General features: G+C 46.0%; 1 pseudogene; it reads left to right on the top strand.

The window, feature by feature from the left end:
* Positions 1-5,338: 5,338 nt before the first annotated feature.
* The window catches only part of LOC122899100, a 105,679-nt pseudogene continuing 91,078 nt past the window's right edge, over positions 5,339-19,939 (top strand).

The raw sequence follows: 19,939 nt of genomic DNA, 5'->3' as shown, positions 1-19,939 counted from the left end.
CTGACCTCCTCTTCACTCCTCCCCAGACTTGCTCCTCCCTTATACACCTCTGGTGCTTTCCTCCCTTCCTTGTGTATTCCCCAAATGTCATCTCCCATGCACACTCATTCACACATTTCTGCCAATGTTTCCATTCCCTTTCCTTCCATGGTTTATTTTTCTTCATACCTCTTAGCATCTAACATACCATATATTTTTTGAATTTTTTTTGTTGTCTATCTCCCATTGCTAAAATGTAAGCTCCATGAAGCCATGACTTTTATTTGCTTTGCTCACTGCTAAATCTCCAGTGTCTGGCATAGAGGAATTTTACAGAAAATTGAATGAATGAATGAATGAATGAATGAATTGGGGTTTCATCTTATACCATGAAATTTCCTTGAGGTTTTATGTTTTAACTTTAAAAGGAATACAGATTTTGTATTCTACTCTCTATATATACAATTTTATTTTAATATTAAAATTGTTTCATATTGTTCCCCCTCCTCTCCATCCAAATTTTCAAGTAAAATCAGTGCTCTGGGTCAATGCTCCCTGTTATCTTATGGCTTCCTATACACCTAGCATATCAACACACCTCCCACCACTCTTTGTCTTACTCTTGCTCTGGCTTTCCCAGCAGCAAGTGAAGAGACCAGCTGTTCCAGGGAAAGGCCTCCGGGAGTGAGTTGTCTGTAAGTTCAGGAGCAGCTGACAGTATGAGAGACTGTGGAATGCCTTCAAGCCAAACGAATTTCAGACTTCATGGCTAGGCAGACTGAGGTTGGAGGCAGGGAAGGGATGATTCCTTGCTTTTTCACAAATCAAATCATATTTTTTTCTTTTCCTTTTTAATTTTTTTTCCTACTCCCCTTTGCAAATGATTTCTTTGTTTATTTTTTTCTTCCACTCTCTCTTCCATTTTAAAATGATCTCTCTCATTAATTTATTTAATAAATATGCATTGAGTGAATTCAGGTTGCCAGGCAATGTGCTGGGTTCTGGGGATGAAGTGGTAGACACAATAGACATTATTCTCACCATCATGGAGACCCCAATCATGAGGGGCATACATAAGAACACAGACTATGGAATGTGGGGTGATGATTGCTAGGATAGGAATGATTCATTGCAGGATCCTGGGAGGGTACCTATAAGAGCACCTAACCCAGACTTGGGAATTCAAGAAAGATTCCCTAGAGGATGTGATGGCTGGGGATACACAAGGATGAGTACAAGCTATTCAGGTCACTGGGAGGGGGTCCTGTCCTGGTGCCTGGACACCCATCTATCAGGAACACCGTCAAACCAAAGTGGTTGTGTGTGTGTGTGTGTGTGTGTGTGTGTGTGTATGTGTGTAGAACCCATTCTATGTGGGCTGGATTTGGGAACTGGGGATTTTCTCCCCCTGAGGAAGAGCAGGTTCGGGCTCCCTCCAGTATCTGAAAGACTGACACAGAAGAAATGGATTTGGCTTTATTCCCAATGGCTCCAAAAGCCTGGGTGACAGTCCTAGGTAGCTGTTAGAGGCAGGTGAAGTTTTGAACAGATCTATCTAAAAACACAGTGGTCACTGGGGGAGGTTATAAGTGCCTTATTGCTGGAGAGGCCAAGAAGGAGCTAGAAGGCATGTGCTGTAATCCTTAACGGGGAATTAGACTAGAGCATCTTTGGTGGCTCCTCTTGCCAGAGGTTCTGTGACTCTGTGCCATTGCCCTTCAGGAAGGGTTTTGTTGAGGAGAGCCTGGGGTATATTTAGACTCTGCCTTGTTTTTGGCTGATACAGATCTATCAGACTGAGCCTTGCCTGTGAGAGCTTCCACACTTATAAGGGAGAGAAACACCCATACACAGCTACACTTAATTCACAGGTGATTTTGTGGAACAGATCATAAGAGTAGAAGAAGCTGGATAAAGGAGCAACTGAGAGGCCTGGGGAGGGAGAAGGGGATAGACTGGAGTGAAGAGCCTGGCTGGAGTCAGTGGCCTAGGGTTCAAGTCCCAGTTCTGACCCAGACAGTGCAGGGTATCTTCAGGCCAGCCATTTCCCCTCTCTGAACTTTTGTTTCTCCTCTGGAAATGAAAATACCCGTTTGAACTCAAGCATTGCAGGGTTCCATGACCACAACCTGTAATGACTATTTCAATAGCTGACAGTTGGGGAAATGAGAAGTAAGTATTCACTCATTCATGCATACATTCATGTGTTCATCCATTTCATAAATGCTGGTTGAGCTCTGCCGTGGGCTCGACCACCAGAGGAGCCAGAGGCAGACACAGAGATGATTGGGATGGTCCATAAGAAAACGCATGCTCGTGTTTGCAATGGCAACCACTAAAAAATCCATCAATGGGAAAATGGCCAAGTACTTGTGGCTTACTCATATGATAGCATTAAAGAATGAACTAGATCTCTTTGTATCAAATGGGTGCATCTCAAAAAACAAAACCCTGAGTGAGAAAAGCAAGATGCGGAACCACATACACTTGGCTAGCAAGTGTCAGATACCATTTGTAGAGGGCCTTGTTGCCTCCCCTGCACCTTTCCCTTCTCTTGATATAATTTTGTATAGATATCCACGGCTACTGTGCAGCCTGTGTGCTTTGAAAGAGACTAACTCTATCCTCCTCTTACAGTGCAGGATATGTCCTGGGCCAAGGCTGATGGATATAATCCCACTCCGTGGCTATAACATCTTCTGCAGGGCCAGTTGCACGGACCATTTTCAGCTATGAGAAATGAGCACAAGTTTGTTGGGGCTCCTGGGGAAGAAGCTTCCTCGTCTGAAAGCAATTCCTGACTGACCCCCTCTCTCCCTGGATGCCGACAAGGAGGCAGACCATCCCAGAGTGGATGGCAGTCATTTCATTGTGAGGAGGAGGAGAAGGAGGAGTCGGCCCTGGGATGAACCTGAAGCTAGAGAAAGAAGAGCCAGGAGACAAAAGAGATTGGGTCCTTGATGACACTGTTGAATTGCTAAATCAAATCAACCTTGAAATCCTCCTTGCAGCTAAACATTTCAGTTACGGGAGCTAGGAAATCCTCAGTTAGAGCTGGGCTTTCTGTATTTGCGACTCACAGGATACTAACCAATATGCTATTATAGGAATTAAAAGAGCACACACAAAAAAACACTATACATTTTCATAGATATATACATACAGAAGTAGAAGTATCAAGCAGGGACTAAGAGCGTGTCTACTCAATCCATGATACGGTTGCCTACACTAGGGGCAGGAAAGGAGCATTGAGAAATAGGTCTAGGGATGGAAGACAGGGAACAGCTGGTGTTTATTGAATATTGTCTGTGGCCATCAAGCATTTCTTAAGACCCTTACATCTGTTAACTTGCTAAATTTTCATGACAACATTCCACATCCATGTTACAGATTTGGAAACTGAGGCACAGAAGGGTTAAGCAACTTGGTCATGAACACCTGGCTAATTAGCGGCAAAACTGGGATTTAAACCCAGAGAATCTAGCTCCAGGGTCACTTATTAGCTTTATGTTCTCCTAATAGCTATGCTAAGAGGACATCAGCCGTGTCTGTAACACTTTGTGTCTTAAAAAAAAAAGTGAAGCAGAGGGAAAGACCACACGAGCTTGGGTGAACAGGGAAAGCTTTATAGCAGCCTGGTCTTAGAAGCTAGACCTTCAAGTGAATCCAAATAAAGGATTGCTGAGTAGAGGCCAAGAGAGCAACCAGGCAGAGAGGTGGGAAAGTGCAGGACCAAAGGAGCCCATTTGGATGATGCGTCGAGTGTGAGAATGTTGCTAGAAGTCAGCTGAAGTCAGATGGCCTCGGGTCTTAGTCTCCATTCACCCCTGTCCCTACCCCCAAAGGATGGCCTTTTGTTTGCCCAGGGCGGCTGGTGTTTCTGCCTCCTTTCCATCCTTGACTTTCCCATGAGGTGCCCATCTGGTTGTTTTTGCGGTGTCTCCAGATGTTCTCTGGGCTCCTGCTGTGAATTATCTGCTGACCCAGCAGTAGCCCCTTCCTGAGCACCGGGAGTGCTTTCAAATGTAGAACATACAGCCACATTTAAACCAGCGAGACCTTGTCTGCCTGGTAAACCATATTCAGACTGAGCTGCTGTGTAGACTCTATTCTGGGCTCTGATCCTGCTCAGGGTCACCTGCACAGAAGCGGGTGTGATGTCCCCAGGCCATCCACAATGACTCCTGACAGCCACGGGAGGGACACAGATGCAGGCTAGCATGTAATTAGTACTAGGAACGCAGCTCTCTGATCACTTTCCCCCAAGAACGTGCCTCTCTGGCTGAGAGGCAGATAATGGACAATCACAGAAGATCCTTGATTATGGCTTGATTGAGCTTATGGGAGCTCCAGACGGCTAATGCAATTGTGGCTTCCAAACCATTCAGTGGAGGGCATTTCCATATGGACGGGGAATTAAATAAAGCTGTCCTGAACACTTTACTGGGCTTGTGCCTCCAGTGTCTGGCCGGATACAATCTTCCGCTTCAAGTGACCTCGACAGAAACTGTAGGGAGTGGTCATGACCCAGGACGAGAAGGCCAGCTTCCTCCTTAATTACTGTCACATTTTTCCTTCAGGGCTCTTGACCTGCCTGGCATTAGCTTTTTGCTCCCTTTCCTGGAGCCAGAGATCCACTCCCTGCCCCCCAGTCTCCCCACAGTTGGCTCCATAGCTCCAGGCCTTGGGCTTTTCCAGAAGTCTTGACTTTGAGTAAACCGAAGATCATTCTGGACACCCCTTCCACAGGGAGGTGACTCACTGGTCTAGTGGCAATGAGCAGGGAAAAGAAGCTGGTAGAGCACAGGTTTCAGGTCAGGGTCTTGGGGTAGTCCTAGATCTGTCCTGACCCATGTTTGGTCAAGTTCTTCATCTTTCTGGACCTCAGGCAGTCGTCTGTGACATGAGGGAAATGGGCTGAACGAATTCTCAAGTCTAGGGATTAAACCGATGACTCTCATCAATGAAAGCAATAACGTAACTGACCTAGGGTGTGGAACTTACCTTCCAGCTGTCTCGAAATGTTGACCAAAGCACTGAAGATGGGAAACGCAGCTGCCACGTGCCCTGCCCGCAGTTTCCTGAAAGAGGGCTGAGCTGGTCCCCAGTCTTTTCCCCATTGTCCATCTCCAGCCATGTAGATGGAAGAACTGGAGCTCCTTGGAGGAAGGAATTTGGAGGAAAATCGAGCGGCTGGCTTTGTGAGAAGAGCCGCGCCATTCCCTTCCCTGCCCCTCGCTAAAGATTAGAAGCGCGAGTGTTCCCCTTACCCAAAGCCAAGTGACAGTAATTCCAAGAGAATTACTCAGAGCCTGAGGTGCCAGCAAAAGTGCAAACAGGCGTTTCACTCTCCAGCCGGATGACTGCCAAGCTGCAGAAACTTCCAAGCCTACCCGGTGATGCCCGGGAGTGGAGCGCGGTAGGAGAGCTCTTAGAGGGCTTGGCACGCATCCCCTGGAATGTACATGAATGCAAAAACTGCTGCCTGGAAGATTCTGAAAGTGGTCATTGGAGTCATGTGTGAGGCCAAAGGTAGGTCAAAGGACAGTTAGCCTGCACATTTTGTGGTAGCATGGCAAGGACACGCAAATATCTCATGAGGGAAGTGAATGCTACGGCGGATAGGGGGCTTAGGTATTCTTAGGTGATGGAGACATTCTATGGGCTAGGCAAGGGGACTCCATCAGTAGAGGTCCTGGGGCGGAAGGAGGATTATAAGAGGTCAGCCAGAGGACACCTTACTCATGTCAGGAGACTATTCAGGATAGAGATCCCAGAAGGAACCTCCCAATGAGAGAGACAGTACTTGAAGGCCTATCACATCAAGGGCATCAGTGTCAACGGCCTTCACTGAGAGAGAAGATAGCACCAGTTAAGTTAAGGATAAGACTTCTGCTCTTTCCAGGATGCCTGGGTGACTCAGTCAAGCGTTTGCCTTCGGTTCCGGTCATGATCCCAGAGTCCTGCAATCAAGTCCCACATCAGACTCCTTGCTCATCTGGAAGCCTGCTTCTCCTTCTGCCTGCCACTCCCCCTGGCTTGTGTGCTTGCTCTCTCTCCCCCATTCTGATGAATACATAAATAAATAAATAAATAAAATTTTAAAACCATTAAAAAAAAAAAAAAAAGACTTCGGCTCTTTCTTTCTAATCCCCACCTTCTGCCCTGATTCTAGAATTGCCAAGAGTATCCTGAGAAAAGAAAGAGGAAGAAGTGGAAGACTAGACCACACCCCTTCCATGACCAGCAGACCACACCCCCTTCTCCATGGTCAGTATCCTTTCTCAGACCCAGGAGTGAACTTGAGCATGATGAGGGGTAGAAACTTTAAGTCATAGGTAAGATTGAAGTTTCAATTTAGGTGGTTTTGATTTGAATAGTCTGGGATTTTTCAATACCTGCAAATAAGTCTCAATTACCAAAGAGAAAATGTTCTCATGACTGTCAGGGAGAGGATAGCTCTGAGTTCTGCCCGAGTCTGTATCACAAGATAGGGGATAAGAATCCAAAAGAGCATGTTTGAGAGCAGTGGCTGGAGAAAAATAAAGCCTTTTCCTATTTATATGTCATCGATTTCAGACTGTTCACTATGCAGTTTTCATAAGGAATTCTCTGATTCAATCTGTTATCGGGTTTGGTTTGGTTTAGTGTCAGAAGTGAAATGGTGAAATGACCGTATTCACCCCTCAAGCTGGACGAACACGGTGTTGATGGTGCCAACCGCGATCCTTGGCCCCGTCAATCTCCTCTGGTTCTCCAGAGAGTAGAGGCCTGTTCTCGCTCCCATAGCCCACCACGTGCTGCCCACCAGCCCAGGCATCCTTGGCCGGATGGTATTTTTGCTTTGGTCTGTCCTTTGGACATGGTCCTCCCTAAGAGCCTAGGCTGTATCTCTAATGCTTGGTCTAGAGTAGCTCACAGCACATGCAGCTGAGGAATGTTTTTGCCTCTGATCTTACCTCCCCACAGGCCAGAGTTGCGGGCGGGGCTTGGTTTTCCCATCTATAAAATGGCAGCTCGGACTGAATGATTTTCCAGGCCCTTCTAGGTCCAGAAGCCTTGGACTAACAGCACAGGGTTTTCTGTTTATTCCCATCCTGGGGAACATTCTGACAACCAGCTGTTGAGTGTTCAGTGCTGGATTCCTCTGAGAGGAAGGGTCCGAAATGAGCAGGAGGGACAAGTCACCTCTGTCCTGGCCACATATCACGTAGTCTGTTTGCCTCCTATGGCAGGATGTATACCGGCTCACCGTAGCCGGGACTGGCGGAGGGGGAAGGGCTGGCCACGGCCCCTCCTCCTCATCCCTCCAGACCCCCTCTGCAGGAAGGAAGGTTTGTTGTCAGGTGGCTTCTTATCTGAATTTCGCCAGGACCACACTCTCTGGGAGAGAGAGAAAAACAAGTTAGATCACAGTTCTAAAAGACTGGACTACGGTGGGCTATGGAAGTGGCTGAAAACAGGGAAATAAAGTCAAGGTCTGACTCATGCAACCACACTAGTGCTGAGTCCCAAGCATTGACTAGAGCTTCTGAAGTTCCTTCTGCCTGAGCTCAGGATTAGGCCTCTTTGAGTAGAGGCAGACAGGCTGAGGGACAAGTGAGGACGGCCAGTGCCTTAAAAACACACGGGAGGTGGGGCGCCTGGGTGGCTCAGTGGGTTAAGCCGCTGCCTTCGGCTCAGGTCATGATCCCAGGGTCCTGGGATCGAGTCCCACATCGGGCTCTCTGCTCAGCAGGGAGCCTGCTTCTCTGTCTCTCTCTCTGCCTGCCTCTCCATCTACTTGTGATTTCTCTCTGTCAAATAAATAAATAAAATCTTAAAAAAAAAAAAAAAAAACCACGGGAGGTGTGACAGTCCTCCACTCGCGTCTCTGATTTCCTCCTTACCCAGGCTGTTGTCTGTACTTTGCTGTTGTATGTTGTAAAGGGGTAAGTGCTGTCATTGGCACCTGTCTTGTCCACCAAAGCACAGAGCTCATGAAAGGTGAGTGCGTGGGGGGTGGCCGCTCCTGCTGGATTCGGGACTTTTCCGGGAAGTGGGGTGGGGGCTGGGTACCTTGGGGTGCTCGCGGGGCTGGGAGAGCCTCATGACGTTGGGGAAGGACCTCATAGAGAGGGTTTTGTGGGCCTCCAAGCTGTGTAATTCTTGACAGCCCTTCGTCTCCACAACACACACACACACACACACACACACCCCTGGGTCTTTTCAGTAGACACATGCCACGCTCTGGGACTGATAACGATTTGCACATTCATAAGGGCTGATCATTGCAGAGTGCAAGGGCCTCCTGTCCCTCCATCTTGTCACACTTGGTCAGCCCATTTACACTAGCACCATCCCCCAGGGTCTCTGCCCCTTGGGAGAACAGAGGGGTGCGTGAGAGGTCTCTGTCTGACAGGACGACTAGGGAGGAGAGAGAAGGGAGAGGGAACAGAGCTGCCATTCTGACCCGAGCCGTCCCTTTGGGGGCTGTGTGACTTGCATGAAGTGTGCCTTTGCAGAGAAATTCAAAACCCCAGCCGGTTGGGACAGCTGGCCGCAGGCCTTCCCACACAGCGATGACTCAGGCAGGCCAGCCCCACTGGAGGCAGCTTTTTTTTTTTTCCATGGCTTGCTAAAAGAACGCCATGTTTCCTGGTCTGATTTCTTTAGGGTCTAACCTAAGTCCTCGTAAGGAAACATCAGTGATTCTAATTCAGGTCTCCTCAGGGTATCTTGGGTATACTCAGTTTATCCCAGGGACAAGATGTGGCTGTTTCAGAAAAAAAACAAACAAACAAACAAAAAAACAAAACAACAACAACAACAACAAAAAAACCAACCCAAAACAAAACAAAACAAAACAAACCCAGGAAACAAAAAAACTTATCACCATGACTAGGCTGGGCCTGCCCATTGCAACAATGTTCCATTTTCCAACGAAAGGAGTCTCTGAAGCATCTTACTTCTTTTAGAGTTTTAAATGACAAAACTGAGCCCCTTTGTGGGAGCAAAATAAACATGAAAGTCCGTTTTATTTATGGTGCATTTTGGTGGTAAGGAATAACTTTTATCACGTCATCGCACAAACACAGGGAGAAGTTGTGGAGGAGACTGGCCGTGGAATATTCGAACTCAAAGTCGGGTTCTCACAGGAATCCATATGGCGACCGTCAGCCTCCCTGGGGCTGGAGTGGGAGGGAATTGTAAGGTGAAGGGGTCTCTGGGGGCCGCGGAGACATCTGTCCCTGGGCCTGGTCGATCTTATTATCGTGGCCCAGTATTGTGCGATGAATGTTGTGGGATACGCTGTGCCCTGCCTCCCCATAGATAGGTTGTAGTCCTAAGCCCTGATACCCGCGAATGCGCCCTCTTTGTAAATAGAGTCTTTGCTGATATGATCAAGGACAATGAGTCACGCTGGATTGGGGCGGACCCTCCGTTCAGTCATGGGTGTCCTCGGAAAAAAAGTCAGAGACACACACAGAACCCTTGGAGGGAAGATGAGCATGTGAGGACAGCGGCAGAAATTGGAGTAATGGAGTCCGAAGCCAAAGAATGCTAAGGCTTGCCAGCAACCACCAGCCGCTCGGAGACACGGAGGGATGCGTCTCTCCAGCCTTCTAAGGGAGCCTGGCTCTGCTGACATCTTGATTTTCAACTTCGAGCCTCCAGACCTGTGAGAGAAAAGTTTCTTCTTTTGCTGTTGTTTTTTAAAGATTTTATTTATTTATTTGACAGAGAGAGAGACACAGCAAGAGAGAGAACGCAAGCAGGGGGAGTGGGGGAGAGAGAAGCAGGCTCTCTGCCAAGCAGGGAGCTCAATGTTGGGCTCGATCCCAGGACTCTGGGATCATGACTGGAGCTGAAGGCAGATGCTTACCGACTGAGCCACCCAGACACCCCAAGAAAAGAAGCTTTTAGTGTTTTCTTTTTTAAAGATTTATTTATTTAGTTGTCAGAGAGAGAGCACAGGCAGGGGGTGCGGCAGGCAGAGGGAGAAGCAGGCTCTGCGATGAACAGGGCATCTGATGCGGGACTCGAACCCAGGACCCTGGGATCATGACTTGAGCTGAAAGTAGGCACTTAACCGACCAAGCCACGCAGGCATCCCACGTTTTCATTGTTTTAAGCCACCCAGTTTGCAGTCCTTTGCTGCAGCTGCCCTAGGAAAGGAATACATCTAGCTACCTACCATGGCTGGGATAACAACTGGCACCCTCCTTGTTCCCTGTTTAAGTTCCTGATACAAAAGGAATCTGGCTTTGGTCATCTTTGGTGGCTATCCCTGGGCCAGTCAACTGTAACTGGTTGTGCTGGGATCACATAGAACAGAGCAGGACTCCTCAAGCTCAAAAGACCAGAGAGGTCAAAACTGCTAAGCAAGTACCTGGGCAGAGCCCTTCTGACTGTGGGCAGGACCTAGAGGCCTTTCTCATCATCCCCTTCCACCTTCCCACTCACCATCTACTTCCTACGTGTCATTGCTAATGCCTCTGCAGAAAAGTAGAGAATTTTTTTAATGGAGTTCCCATAACAAATACAGGGACTTGGGTCCTAAATTCAGATACCTGAGTCCTGAGTTTAAAAGCTAGATTTTTGGCACCTCCAGCCACATGACCATGGCACGGGGCAGACCTTCCCAGTTTGCTGAGCTTCCATGTCCCTCCTACAACATGGAGTTAGTGTCCCCGGCCTGCTTCGAGTTCGATCAAATCAGAAAATAGATGTGAACATCCTTTGATCTTGCTGAAGCCCCATCCCCACAGGGAGCCCTGCAGGTGGGGAGCAGCCTCCCAGGTCAGGGTGGGCCTCTGTGCAGAAGCTGGGATATGCAGATGCAGGGGCAGGCTCAGAGATGGGGGGCCTGCTGGCCGCCTGCTTCTCCTTTGTCTTTTTCGATAATGCTAATTTGGTTACTCTTAGTAACAGCTATTCTCCATTACTATTACTCATTCCCGGCTCTGAATCATTCTGATGGATACAACTTGACATCAACCAATTTGCCTAATTCATCACCTTTGCATTTCTTTAATAGTAAAGGCAAAGTAGGAAGGTTTTCCAACTGGCTTTGCAATTCTTTTCTCCTCTCCTTCAGCACCAGTGGGGGATGCAGGAAAAGCTTCCTCGGAGGGGCTGCTGGGTGGAGAAATCAGCTGGTCATTCACTGTGTGGGCTCGATGGAGCTCAGGATGACCATAGCTTTGCCTTGTCCTTGACTCTGCAGCCCCCATGGCTGGTTGCTGGCCAGCCATTCGGGGTTGCTGTCTGTGACTAAGCCCAGCCCAGCCGGACCGATGGTTCATCTGGCTCCCGAGCACTAGTGCGAGCTCATCCGTGGCCTAACGTTTGGAACCATTCTCCTTCCTCAACTCAGTCCTGATTCTCTACTTCCCCAATTCTGGAAGGTGCTCAGCAGACTCATCCTTTCAAATCCAGCCCCCCCCCCCCCATCCCCCAGCCGCCTTCCCCATGGCGAAAGAGCTCTCCCATTCTGGGCTCTCATATCCCTTCTCTCTCCCTTCATTAGAATCCTGGGAGCTTTCTTTCACATTACAAAAGGGAAACACTCACTCTAACAAGCCAAACAAGAAAGAAACATAGGAGGGAAAAAGTTAGTATTTTTCCTGTTCTCCTCCCTTGTATCTCCCTAACCCTTGTATTCCTTTGGGTAACCGATGCTTTGTTTTGCCTGCAACTTCCAGGACCTTCCAGATGTGCCCACACTAACATATTCATTCATATACTCACATACGGAAAGGGTTTTTCTTCTAACTTTTGAATGGGATCATCCCATATATAAATACACGATCACCTTAGGGGGAAAAAAAAAAAAAAAACCAACAATATATTGCGGACATTCCATCAGGCCAGTTCACTTCTATTTGAATAAATATAAATTCATTCTATGGCTTCATTCATCCTATACCTATCTTTGTTTACATTGGTGCTTATGTTTCTGCGGGAAAGGGTCACAAACATGTGGCTTCTGGGTCAAAAGATATGTCATGTGTAATTCTTGTAGTTTCTACCAGAAAGGAGGTGGTGGTTTGGCTCAACCGTGAAGTAAGGGGCTGCCTGCGCCCTTACCCTCCCACCACGTTTTAGATGTTAAACATAAGAATTTTCCGTTTCTGCCTATCTGTGTGACAAATGGCGTTTTATCGTTTTAACTTGCATTTTCCTAAATACTGGTGAATTTGAACATCTTTTTCTATTTATTGGCCATTTGCACTTTTTCTGGGAATTCAATTCCTTGTTCAACTCCTTTGCTCATATTTGATTGTATCTTTTAACACTTACTGCCTGATATTATAGTTATTTTTGCACTTGTCCAACATTCCCCTATTCTAATAGCTAACATTTGTACAGCATACAAAACACTTTCCACGTACACGAGCTCATTATGTCCTCATGGAGGTCCTGCAAGGACTGTATTATTATATTATTATCTTTAGTTTCAGGAAACTAAAGCTCAGAGGTCCGTTGAAGACCTGTACTATGGTGGCCGGGCTGGGACTCCGGCAACCACCACACAGTGCTGTGCAAGGCATCATGGTGACTTTTCCTCCCACATGATGCCTCCGTGGGCCCTATATCAGGGGATACTGGCAGAATGAGTGGAGGGACATAGAGAGGATGGAAGAGGGAGGGGCTAGTGGACAGCTGGATAGATGGAGGCTTGGATCTACTGCCTGATCCAAGGATCTGCTGCCATTCCTGTCTCCAGAAATGCCCTTTTCATTTTGCCTTATCACGGCTAGTGGTCTTCCCGAGGTGTACAACCTTGCTATGTTTCTTGACTTCTCCTCACGTAGTGGGATCTCTGGCCACACATGGAAAACAGCTCCTGGCTTCAGGTAGACAGCATGTAGAGAGTGCCACAGAATGGGAAGACATAAGTAGCAGTTCTCCACTGGAGGGGATATAGTCGTCCTGGGGACACCTAGCAATGTCAGGAGACATTTTGGTGTCACAGCTAGTCCAGGAGATGCTACAGGCATCTGGTCAGTTGAAGCCAGGGATGCTGTTAAACATCTTAGAATGTGCAGGACAGTACCCACAAAAAAGAAGCAGGAAGCCCCGGAGGCCAAGAATGCCACCCTCAAGGAACCCTGGTGTGGGGTCATAGCAAGCCCATCCATAGTGGTAGGATGAAAAGGAAGAAGATAAAACTTGCAAAGTCACAGGGCTTGGCTTTGAGCATATCTATGCCTGGATACTAGCTGTGTGTTCTTGGGCAAGACATTTAGCCTCTTAAAACCTTCATTTTCTCTAGTGTAAAATGGGGATGGTCTTACCTCCCTCCAGAAGCTACTGGGAAGATGAAGCAGAATGATGGGGTAAAAAGGTGCTAGGTAATGTGGGAGGTGGCCATTGTCGTTGGAAGCATTGGGGGAAGGTCTTTTATTTATCTGGGTGTGAGTTCCAGGAAGCTCAGTTTGGACTCTCTTGGTTTCTGGGCCGACGGTCCGTAGGGTCTTTGGATGTGAAAATGCAGGTGTTTGTGGTTTGGAGTCCAAAAGACTAGCTGAATGCTAATCTCCCAGTGTCCTTGTTTGCTCCTCTGGAAACTTTGCGGGTGGACAGCTAATCAATGGGGGGAAATGATGACTCCTGCATTGTGCACATGCCGACTGGCAGCCTGTAGCTGAGACCCAGGCCTTGGGAACATGCTTTTACTCTTGAAGGAAGGCTGGGCAGGGAACCACGGCAGAATTCCTAATCCTGGGTCTGGTTGCCTGGAGAGCAAGGTCTGATCCATTTCGGACCTCCAACAGGGCAGCAGAGGGAGAAGGGAGAATTGAGGTACTGTGCCAAAATTAGGGCCTGGAAAATCAGAAAAAATGAAAAGGGAAAAAAGAAGGGAAAATGAGGGGTGCCTGGGTGGCTCAGTGGATTAAACCACTGCCTTCGGCTCAGGTCATGATCTCAGGGTCCTGGGATCGAGTCCCGCATCAGGCTCTCTGCTCAGCAAGAAGCCTGCTTCCCTCTCTCTCTCTGCCTACTTGTGATCTCTCTCTCTGTCAAATAAATAAATAAAATCTTAAAAAAAAAAAAAGAAGAAGAAGGGAAAGTGAGAGGAGGTCTTGAGGCATTTTGGAGCCTGGAAGGGGATGCTTAGAGATGCATTCTACACTCTTGTTCTGGGGGTGGGAAATGATTTTTTTCTAATCAGCCCTATCACATGGTCTCCCAACAGCAACCTCACCCTCCACACTGACCACACTTCCTGACCCAGACTGTAATTTCTGCTCAGTACCAAACAAGCCTTCTCTTCCTTGTTCTCTTTTCCCTACACCTGGACCTCCAACCCTTCCATCAACCTCTTTGCTCTGTCTAGAATCCCATCCACCATCTTGGCATGGTCCCCCATGTTGACTTTGGTAGGGAAAGAGTAAGGGAGAGAGCCCCAGAGGAACTGGCCTCTTTTGAACCCAGGAAATCAGATTCCTCAGCCTGCTGCCAGGTTATTCTGCCCCAGGGACCAAAAAGGGTAGTCCTTTCCTTAATGTTCCTGGGCTAGAACCAGCACATGCGCAGATATACATGTTCTGTTTTAAGTCATAAATAGTGGTTCATAAGCTTCACAGGATGGATGCAATCAATGCACACCCTGCCCAGGTTACAGGTCTTAAGCCAGGCTCCGCACCTTTCCAGCATGAGCAGCCCAAATCCATTGGCCTTCTTGTCTTTCTGGAACTCTTGGGCTAGGACTGCCCTCATCTCAGTAAGAAGCTTCTGCGAGAGTGGAGGAGAAGAACAGATAAAGTCAAGGATGTCAGGATAGCTTGTAAGGTGATTCAGACCCTAGTTCTGGGAAGGAGGAACCCAGGGAAATTCCGTTATCAGTGTTTCTCGCTCAGCAGAGGAGCAAGCGGGGTGGAGAGGACACAGACCGCCTGTCTCCCCATGTGGGGACCAGCCCCCTGGGGGAGCGGAGTGCAGGCTGCCTCCAGCCTGGCTGGGTGGGGCGGGGACTGTGGGGGCTGGTGTGGCAGCTGTGGGCTGCACCGAGGCCTGTCAGGGAGGAATGATTAATGAACAGCCGCACCAGCTGAGGCTAACCTTTGGAGAGCCGAGCAGGACATCTGCAGAACTGTCAGCGCTCTGACAAGGACAGAGCTGAACAACCAATTATGCCGCCATCACTAAGGTGGGCTGTCACTTTAATCCCAGCCATTCACTTAGGCAAGGACAGGGAAATTTCTCCTCTGCAGAGGCGTGTGCCTTGACCACCTTAACCATTTCAGGACAGGGCGGGACCCTCGCTGGGAGCTGCCTGAGCTAAGCCTCCTGACAAGTCTTCCCACTCCTAGGGTTCCCTGGCTTCCTGTCCCTCCCTCGTCCTGGCCCCTGGAGCAGAATTCCAAAACCACACATATGCCTCCCATTTCATTCTGCTGCCCCCATGGCTTGAAGGATCAAGTCTGAATTCCTTAACCTGCCATCAAAGCTTTCCATCCCATTGGTTCACTGAATCATTTATCCAATCAACAATGACCTATTGAGGACTTGGTATGTAGTAGGCTGTCTGCTATCTGGTGAGCACAGTAATTAAATATGAGAGCGTTCTTACCTTTAGAAGCTGGTGATCTCAGAGTAGAGGCAGATAAGCAAGTCCCTAAGTAGGGTGTAAGATGTCTTATAGAGGTAGTAATGGAAAGCTGTGGGAAGTCAGAGAAGGAGTGCTACAGCTGATCCATGGGACAGGGGCAGGGATAATCTTGGGCTTTGTCTAAAGCCCTGATCACACACTAGTCAGACAGAGGGATGGGGAAAGGGAAAAGCAAGTACCAGGACACGAAGATGAAAAATCCTGAATTCCAGCAATTCCATGTGTCTGCAATGCCAGGTATGGGAGAAGTGGTTATTAAGTCTGGAAAACTGGCAACCAAGTGATGAAGGGCTTTGAATGCCAGGATAATGTGATTTCGATTTTATCCTGCTTCTTTGAGGGGAATACATTTGGGACATGCCCTCCTACTTAGGTTTTTGACGCCCTCTGAATTACCACATATCCTGGATTCCAGTCACACTGGACTTTTTGTTATTCTCTGACCTCACTGTATTTTCACACCTCCATGTTTTTGCTTTTGCTTTTCAATCTGAAATGTTCTCCTCCCATTCTTTGCTATAAAACTAGGAATTGTGTGCTAGCTGCTAAAAAGAGAAGCCCCAAATAAGAATGGCTAAAGCAAGATGGAGGAGGTTTTTTGTTTTGTTTTTGCTTGTTTGTTTGTGTTTTTCATGTAACATGAAGATTAGTGATAAGCGATTCAGGGTCAGCAGTGGCATAATAGCATCATAGAGACCCAGTCTCCTTCCATTCTTCTGTTCTGCCATCCTCAGTGTGGCTTGTATCCTCAAAATCACCTCATGGTCACAAGATGGATGCTAGAGCTGCAGCCATTATGTTTTCATTCCAGGAAAAAGGAGACAAAGGCTAAAAGAATGCACATTTCAACTAAGCCAGCTACTTCAAGCTTTTCTAGTAGCCTTGCCTTAAACTTCTGCTTTTATTTCATTGGTCCTCCTGTATGCAAAAGAAAAAGAAAGTGGGAAATGTGGTGGGTTTTTGTTGTTGTTGTTGTTGTTGTTTGGCAGTATTCATTCTATCCCTCCAAAAAAAATCAGGTTTCTATTAAGAAGGAAGAAGCAGAGAATGAGTAGGCAACTAACAATCTCTTCCATAAATGTTAAGCAAAAAACATCCATACATGTGCCACAGAAGAAACAGATATGAATGAAATTAAGGGTTCAAAGATGGAGGAGTCATGCTCTAAAAGGTAAAAGGTCTAGGAGAAAACAATGAAACCAGAATAATGAGGATAAATCTAAACAACTGTGAAAGCTTAGATATCCCCCAAATTTATAACATTTATCTTGAAAAAAAAGTTTAATATGCTATAAAACGAGAATAATAGGATATGGTAATCCACCATGAAAACCCAAGTTTAAAAAAAGAAAGATGCAGCATGGAGTTGAAAGAAGAGAGTAAAAGTATGCTTAACTATTTATCTTCAATAAAAAGATCTCAGAGGATTCCAATCCACACTTGATTCTGATAATTAAAAGAATGTAAATTAGGAATTATTTTTGAAAAATGTCAAGGTTATAAATAGTGGGGTTGGCACCAACATTTATCTTCTAATACGCTGGAGAAATAAATGCAAAGAAAATAGAATTCATCTACCAGTAGACAGGTAAAAAAGGAAACAAGACGGTTACTACAAGATGACAAGAGAAAACAAAATGGCTAGTTATAACAATGTGTAGAAATGTATCAAATTCCCCTATTAAATACAAAGACTTTCAGATTTTATAAAAATAAAATTCATTTATACTCAGGGCACCTGGGTAGCTCAGTCACTTAAGTGTCCAACTCTGGATTTTGGCTCGGGTCATGATCTTAGGGTGGTGAGACTGAACCTCGTGTTAGACTTAAGAGTCTCTCTCTGCCCCTCTTTGCTGCTCTCTCTCTCTCTCAAAAAAAAAAAATCAACTATACTCTATCTATAAGACAATAAACTAAAAGTCTGGGAAAAAAATTTTTTTAAAAAAGGGGTGGGCAGATGCTTCAGGCAAACAGAAATCAAGGACTACAGCATTAGCTGGGCAAAGTTTAATTCAAAGCAATAAAGATACGAGAGTCTTGTTTCATCGAGAGGGAATCCCAGCTTTAACCTGAGTAGGACTCAGAAATTTCTGACCATTTCTTTTGAGATATGAACTAAGGCTGAGGGTCTCCCAGGAGAGAACTCAAGCTGTGTTCACTGTGAGGTGAGATACAGCTACACATATCTTAGGAGATGATAGGACTTTCTGTGCCAAAATTATTTTTGCCTAAGATTCTAGGGGCCTCATCACTGGGGGTAAAGAAACCAAGTACAATGAATGTGACCTGGGAAGGAAATCATACTTATCAGAAGAAGCATTTCTTTATAAAAAAAAAAAAAAAGATTTTATTTATTTATTTGACACAGAGAGAGATCACAAGTAGGCAGAGAAGCAGGCAGAGACAGAGGGGGAAGCAGGCTCCCTGCTGAGTAGAGAGCCCAATGCGGGACTCAATCCCAGGACCCTGAGATCATGACCTGAGTCAAAGGCAGAGGCTTAACCCACTGAGCCACCTAGGCACCCCAGAAGAAGCATTTCTTAGGACAATGTGGTATCTATTATTGGGATTTGCCTTTTGGTCCACTCTCTTGTTATTTTTCTAATCTAAGTCTTCTGCAAAGCATGGAAACTACAATTAAAAACTTAAATGATTACTTTCCTAAAACATAGCTTTAAAAAAAAAAAAAAAGCCAGCAGTGTGTCCTTGAGATCCTTATAACAGAGTGTAACATAAAAAGTGGAGAGGGCCATCCATTCACTTCAACTTTGCATTGAATACCATGCAATATGATTGGTGTTTCCAAAGTAGTATTCTGGTAGCATGGAATGAGTAAGTCTACAGAGAAAATAGGTATTTAAAAAGCTGTTACAGCAATCTAAGAGAGAAGTGCAATCTGGCATCACAAGGGCTCCAGCATGTTCTCATTGGTGCGCAGCATAAAACAGGGGGTGCTTAACAAATAAATTCATGGTTGTATACCATACATGCCTGGAAGAGGGGCTGTGGAACTTCCACTTGTAGCCATAATAGAGCAACTGAGGTCAACTCCCACCTTCCCTCTCACTGTAAAGGGATCTAGACAAAGGATATGAAATAATTCTTTTCAAGCATTGGACAATGGTACTGCCATGCTGTGATTCTTTAGAGAAGGGAAAAAAACAAGGTAAGCCCTACAGTTATTCCAGATTTCTGTCTGGATGTGTCTTGTAGATCATGGTTCCATGAAAAGTTAGAAGCTAGAAAAAGAAAAACAAATTGAATCTAAGATAAGCAGAAGTAGGGAAACTAAAGAGTGGAGCTCAGTAAAATAGAAAATAAACAGTAGAGAGAATCAGTGAAACCAATAGTTGGTTATTTCAAAAGGTCAACAAAATTGACAAAACTCTGGGTGTCTGGGTGGCTCAGTGGGTTTAAAGCCTCTGTCTTCAGCTCGGGTCATGATCCCAGGGTCTGGGATGGAGCCCCACATGGGGCTCTCTGCTCAGCGGGGAGCCTGCTTCCTCCTCTCTCTCTCTCTCTCTCTCTCTGCCTGCCTCTCTGCCTACTTGTGATCTCTATCTGTCAAATAAATAAACAAAATTTTTTTTAAAAAAATTGACAAGCCTTTAGCTAGACTAATCAAGAATAAAAGAGGAAGGACACAAATGATCAAGAAAGAGTACATCCCTACAGATCCTACAGAACTTAAGGGAGAAGAAGATATTGCAACAATGTTATACCTATACATTCAACAACCTAACTGAAATGGACAATTCTTTGAAAGACACAAATTGAAAACTGACTAAAGAATAAAGGGAAAATCTGCATTGCCCCATATACTCAAGAAATAGAATACATAATTTCAAAATCTTCCCACAAAGAAAACTCCAGTCCTGGATGGCTTTAATGATGGATTTTTTTTTTACCAAACACAATCCTCCACCAACTAAAAAAATTGAGGTAGGGTAGCACCTCCCAACTCATTTTATAAGACCAGCATTACCTTGACACCACAAACAGGTAAAAGTGTTATAAGAAAAGTAGACCATAGACCAATATCACTCATGAGCCTAGAAGAAGGGCAGAGTCACTAAGTGGACATGAATTCTATTAAGGATAGATTTCTGATGAATTCTAATAGAATAGAATTAGAATTAACTCTAATAGAATAGAATTAGATAGAATAGAATAGATAGAATAGAATTAGAATTCAATAGAATTCTGATGGGAAATTATGGCCCTGGAGGATATGGAGCTCTTAAATGGGTGCTGGGTGGTACAAAGAGGATATTCTTCAGGAGAGAACTTGTTAATAAGCAAATGTGAGTGCCAGTCCCCCGGGGACTCCTAAATAAAACAGAGAGGAACCAAGGAAGT

Source organism: Neovison vison, chromosome 2, assembly GCF_020171115.1.
Source record: "Neovison vison isolate M4711 chromosome 2, ASM_NN_V1, whole genome shotgun sequence".
In the NCBI taxonomy this organism is placed as follows: Eukaryota; Metazoa; Chordata; class Mammalia; order Carnivora; family Mustelidae; genus Neogale; species Neogale vison.
This window is presented reverse-complemented; position numbering and strand designations above follow the sequence as displayed.